Consider the following 6127-nt stretch of genomic DNA (forward strand, 5'->3'; position numbering starts at 1 on the left):
TGATTTAATAAATGGATGGTAGGTAATAAGACATGTCCAAACCCTCCTGACTTCCAGTACTCACCACAGAACTTAGTAAATAAAAATTAATGTGTGGTGCCAAGAATGAACCTTGGTTTTACATGTATTTATTTCCATGTGCAGATGGAATTTACTCAGTGACTTGATTCATCAGCTTGATCTCTTTTGGGGCTGACACCATCCTGAGAAAGTCACTATGATTGAGCTATACCCAAAATAGAATAGGCTATTGCAGACATTTGGCATCTCTGCTACAGAGGAGGGGGCCTGGTTACCACCTGTCTCAATGTTTTCGGGAGAGGGTCATCTTTTCCATACTCCATGAGGGAGTGTGATGGTGGGCTCAATACCTGCCAGAGCATCTGAGGGGATTCAGAGCGTGATTTTTGCTAGCTGAGGAAAGAGGGAGCACAATCACTCTTCTTTTTTTTTTGTACTGGGAATTGAACTTGGGTCCTTGTGCTTTCGGGGCAGGCAGCAGAACCACTGAGCTAAATCCCCAGCCCAGCACAATCACTCTTATCCTAAGCTCAACTCCATGCTGCTGCTGGGTCTTTCTATGCAGAGGAAAGATAAGAGCACTCAAAACCAAAGCTGAATATGGTGGCATCAGTGAAGTAGTTAGGGGAAATCAGAGGAGGGGGGATTGAATAGAGACTTGGAATAGTGTAAATTGATCTGGAGAGAAGAAAAGGTCTTAATTGGATTTATTTGTTTATGTTTTTTAAACAGACCATATGCTTTTATTTAATATGAAGGTACAACTTTAATATAATTAAAAGCAAATGTATTTTACTTGTTTATAGTTAACAGTACCAGCTCATAAAAATATATATTTGCAAACATGTCACTGAAAATGCTTTCAGAATGTCAATTCAAAAGTTGACTAAAAAGTCAAACTCTTTTGGTAGAAAATCAACAACATGTTATTGCAGGTCTACATAATATTATTATTGGGCAATCTGTTCATTAGTAGTCACTGGGGTTTTCTTTATTTGTCAAATAGTCCAGATGGTTCATCATCTGATAGCTGCTGCCTTTCCAGAACTTTTTCACTTCTTTCTATCTCCAAGCAACAATGGAGGCAGTAATGAGCATGCAAGGTACTAATAGAAGAAAACAGGTTGCTCCTTTTTGGTCAGCAACAGAACAACAAATGTGAGATAACAGTGCAGACATTTGTGGAAGAAATGTATTATAAGGAGGAAGAACCAGTGTGAACATCAAATCTTCTATAGTATGAACATCAAATCTTCTATAGTATGCAATCAACAGGCCAGGCACAATGATGTCTCCAAAACCCAGTATTGAGACAGGCATGAGGCATACACTCATTATGAGAAATAAATCAGTTCTGATGCCCTGATGGCTACAGGTAACTTGTCAGTATTACCAAAGGTCCAGCTGGAAGTTCAACCATGATACTTTCCTCATTCTTTGTGATGAATCGTGTTATGAAAATGAAAAATGCATCTAGATGAGGAGGCCTGGAAATACCACATATGACTTCAAGTTGGGTAACTTCAGTGTTTTATTCAGACAGAAAGCATCCCCATCATGCCCTGTAAGCCCACCTATCCTTATTTCAAAAAGCAGCCCCAACAACAGCTACTGCTATGCAAAGCTGAGAGAGAAAAAAACAGGCCTCACTTCAATGCTTTGCCATGACCCACAGTCATGCATTGTCTACATGGTATGTTATAAATTAATGCAGCAAGGCAGTTGTACAGATTCATGGCTGATGCTATGCAGAAAATTGCTATCATAACATAAACCAACTGTCTGCAGAAGAAATAGAGTAAGACCATGGTAACAGCAAATGACTGCAAGTATCACAACTATAAAGGACTGAAAGTTAAATATTCCTCCTCCTTTTTCTTCATTTCCTTATCTCCAGTGTTTGTCACTGCCTTCAGGTTTTCCAGTTCAATTTGTCTGCTCCAGTGTCCTCCTAACGCCACAGTGAATAGAGTGATTAGAAACAGAATCACCAGAGTATAGTCAAAGTTGGGCCATGATGGAGAATACATTTTCACAGTGACATCATTTCCAAGAGTGCACTTCATATCTTCTATTTATTTTTTTTGGTACAGGGGATCGAACTAAGGGCCTTGCGCTTCCAAGTCAGGTGGCAGAACCACTGAGCTAAATCCCGGGCCCCTGCACTTCATACCTTTAAAGTCTTTGGTTTATAAATGCAATTAGTATGAGGGAGTAAATAGGACACTCTTATTGGCCACCAACAATGCTTCAGCACCTCCTGTCCATGTGATTCTGGCTTTTTCCAGAAAGCGGCATGGTCCCCTGTGCAGAACAACTGCTTTCTTCTCTATACCACCAGGAGTTACAGTATCAGAAAGGTTGCACGGTGGTGTGGTAGACAGAGTCATCAAAGTAACGGAAGTTAATGTTTTCTAGGGTACTAGGAAGCTCGGTCTAGGAAGGGTTATTCAGTGTGCAGTAGCCCTTAGCGAACATAGGACTTCTCCAGACGCGTGCTGCCTGGGCAGCTGTCTGCAGGAGCCGGCCGGCCCATGGGCCGCAGGTACGGTGGGCGTCGGGAGCGTGGTGAGAGGGGCTCCACTCTGCTCCGTGTCTGGCTCGGGCTGGTCCTCAGCAGGTGCTTGGTGGCACTGCCGCGGGGACTGGTAGCTGGTGGCGCACTTACTTGCATTTAATGCAGTACATTTGACTAACAAAGACTAAGAAGAGGGGAAATTTATTTTGATTAAGATATGCAGGTAAAGCAGAGGATCAAAGTCAGAATTGAAAGCATCAGGCAGGAGGATTCCCTGTCCCTGTAGCTGTCTGAGTAGGTGTGTTAATATGATATTTGGAAAACAAAATGCCAGTGATGTAAAGATATTTTGATTAGATATATATTTTTAGGGTGATATTTATGGTATTTGGCGGTGTTTTTTTGTTTCAATATGTAAGTTAAAAACATGATATGAAGGAAAACATTATGTGACCTTTTGATTGTTGTCTAAGTGCAACTGAGGAGAAATGTATCTTCCAAGGCAATAGAGCTAAATAGACATTTCTCAAAGAGAAGACATAAATGGCTAACAAGTTTATGAGAAAAATGCTCAAAGTAATCAGTAGTCAGGAAACGCCAATGAAAACAAGAATAAGCTATCATTTCACCCCAACAGAAATGGCTATTATAAAAAAGCTAAAGAGGATGATATATCCATGCACAATGGAGTACTGCTTAGCTATCGAGAAGGGTAAATCTGATTAATTTGTAGGAAAGTGGATGAACCTTGAGACCATAATGGTAAGTGAAATAAATCAGACACACAAGGTTAAATATGACATGGTTTCTTTTATATGAGAAATCCAAAATATACATAAAAAGCAAAATAATAGATAACAAGAAGCAGAGAGGTAGACTTTGTAGAGATGGGAAAAGGAACCTAGGAATGGGGATAGATGGAAAAAAGGAAAGAGGAAAAGGAAATAAAAAGATTGAAATGAGATATGTTTACATACAAATTTCCGAAGATGAACGTAATTAATGTGAACATACACTGATAGAATTTTTTAAAAATCTGAGGATACAAAGTGCTGGGGAGGGGCCAGGGATTTAGCTCAGTGGTTCTGCCACCTGCCTTGCAAGCACAAGGTCCTGAGTTTGATCCCTGGTACCAGAAAAAAAAAAGTGCTGGGGAGGATGTGGAGCAAAGGGAACACCTGAGCACTGTTGATAGGAATGTAAATAATCAGTACAGCCAATATGGAAGACAGGATAGAGGTTCCTCAAAGAATTAAAAATAGAACTACCATATGTTCCAGTGACTCCAGAACTGAGTACATAAGGAAATGAAATCAGTTTGTCAGACATCTACACTCCCGTCTTCATTGCATCACTATTCACAATAGCCAAGAAATGGAAACAACCTAAAGGTTCATCACTTGATGAATGGATAAACAAAATGTGGCACATATCATAATGGAATACTATTCAGCTATACAAAGAATGGAATTTGGTCTCCTGCAACAATAAATGGTTGCAATTGAAGATCATTTTGTTAATCTGAAATAAATCAGCCACTGAAAGTCAAGAACCATGTGATCTCAACCATACATAGGATATAAAAAGATTGATCTCATGATTGAGAACAGAACAGTACTACCAGAGGGTGGGGAGAATAAGGAGGGAGAAAGTTTGATTGATAGGTAGTAAGTTACAGTCCGATTGAAGCAAGAAGTTCCAGTGTGCTATTTTGTAGTTTGGTGTATATAGATGATAATAGTGTACTGTACACTTCAAAAAGTTAGAAGAAAGAATTTTGAAAGTTTTCACCATAAAGGAACAATAAATGTTTGAGGAGATAGATATATTTAACCTGATTTATACATTATATAATGAATACATATATATCTAAACACCATTTTGTTACTCTTCTATTTTTATGTATCAATTTAAAAATAAACCTAATTAATATAAAATGTCTTAAATATACCTAAATTTCTCTTTCTTCAGTTTCCCTTATCTGTACTTTCAAGTAGGTCATGTTCTGTGACTTTACCTTTTTCTTTCGTACTACACATTGCTCTATGGAAAGGAAAGGGACTCAGCCACTCAAATGGTAGTATGCTTTAGTCGAGAACCAGTTACCCTAGAAACTTGAGCTCTCATGGAAGAATAACAAGCCTTGTCATGTGTCAAGAAATGCCACTCATTAGGGACCTGGGGGAACTTCATATACTGATGGGTCAGGAGCTTTTTCCATAGACTACGAAGCACCCTAAGCCTCTTCATCTCCACTCCCTGATTCTGCTCTTCCCAGTTGTTACTTTGCTGTTGCAATGCCTTTGCCTTCCTTTTCAGTTCTAACACTTAAGCTTTGCATTTGTGGGCAAAATATATTTCCTACCAAGGCTGCACTAACCAGAAACTACTTTGGAGCCTTTTCACTGAAAGCTGCTTCTGTGCACAGACTGGGAACAGGCTGTACTCTTTTAGGTACAAATGTCCTGCCACTGTGGAACTTCCCATAGTCTGTCCACTGGGCATGCAATCATGAACAGATTAAATAAAAACACTTGAAGAAGTTCACCAGGGATGATGAGTAAGACATGATCCATGCTACATAGGAGCTTAACAATTCAGATCTTGGAGATAGCAGCCAACAGCATAAGGTAAAAATTTTTTTCTTAGTGTCTGTGATGGTGATTACTCACACTGTCCTTTTGCATGGCCCTCTTTTCTGTGGCTGTTCAAAAGCTTTTTTTTTTTTTTCTGGTTAAGTGGAATTCACCATTCCTCATGTCTACACAAGTGAAGCTCTTTTATTTTTTATTTTTTTTCTTAAATTCTTTTATTGGTACATTTTAGGTATACAACACATTTACATTTCTCACTGGGAACTTGTGCCTTTACATGATGTATCTTGGTTCTTATTTTTTCCCCATTCCCTGCCCTCCCTTCATCCGCCACCCTTCCCTATTTACAAAGACTTTGTTTCCATTTCTCATAATTTTTCCTTTCCCTTCTTTCCTTTCCCCTACCTGTTCAAAAGCTTTTTAAGAGCTCCTGCTCCTGAAAAATTCCCTCTTCAAATACTGAACTAAAAGTTGCTTCCTTGAAACTTCTTTCCATTGTAGAATCAAATGACCTTCCACCATTGGAGTTTGTCAGTACCAAAGGAAAATATAGATGGATTGCCATTATGGGGAGACATCCAGGGGAAATTAAATCAGGGGATTGGGTTCAACAAAAGCCTGAATCTCTGGATTAGGGTGGGCAGGAGTCCAGTACAGATGTGGCAGATATTTTTCTTGTTAGCTGGTCCTTCTGAATCTGTTCCAACTGTGTAACCCAATGTTCTTAGAGGGAGTGGGTCACTTACAAACAAGGACAGAAGAGTAGAGGGCTTGGCTATAGTATTTCTTATTGTGTCTATGACTGTAACCTCATCTGGGAGAGGGAGAACGCAGCATCCCATCAGGAAGAAGATACTTCAGTAGTCTTGATGGTCAAAAATGAAAAAAAATGTCTAAAGTTGGTAAGGGCTCAATCTTCTAGGCCAATTCTGGGCAAATGTCAGGGCTCTAAGTCAGAATTTGTATTCAACATTGAATCTCTGGATCTCCTCTG

General features: G+C 39.4%; 1 pseudogene; it reads right to left on the minus strand.

Moving 5' to 3' along the window:
• Positions 1-990: 990 nt before the first annotated feature.
• LOC101705341 (signal peptide peptidase-like 2A pseudogene) lies at positions 991-2499 on the minus strand (annotated as a pseudogene).
• Positions 2500-6127: the final 3628 nt, after the last annotated feature.

This window comes from Heterocephalus glaber, unplaced genomic scaffold (assembly GCF_053883595.1).
Source record: "Heterocephalus glaber isolate CG9 unplaced genomic scaffold, H.glaber_assembly_v1.0 deba00001481, whole genome shotgun sequence".
Classification (NCBI taxonomy): domain Eukaryota; kingdom Metazoa; phylum Chordata; class Mammalia; order Rodentia; family Bathyergidae; genus Heterocephalus; species Heterocephalus glaber.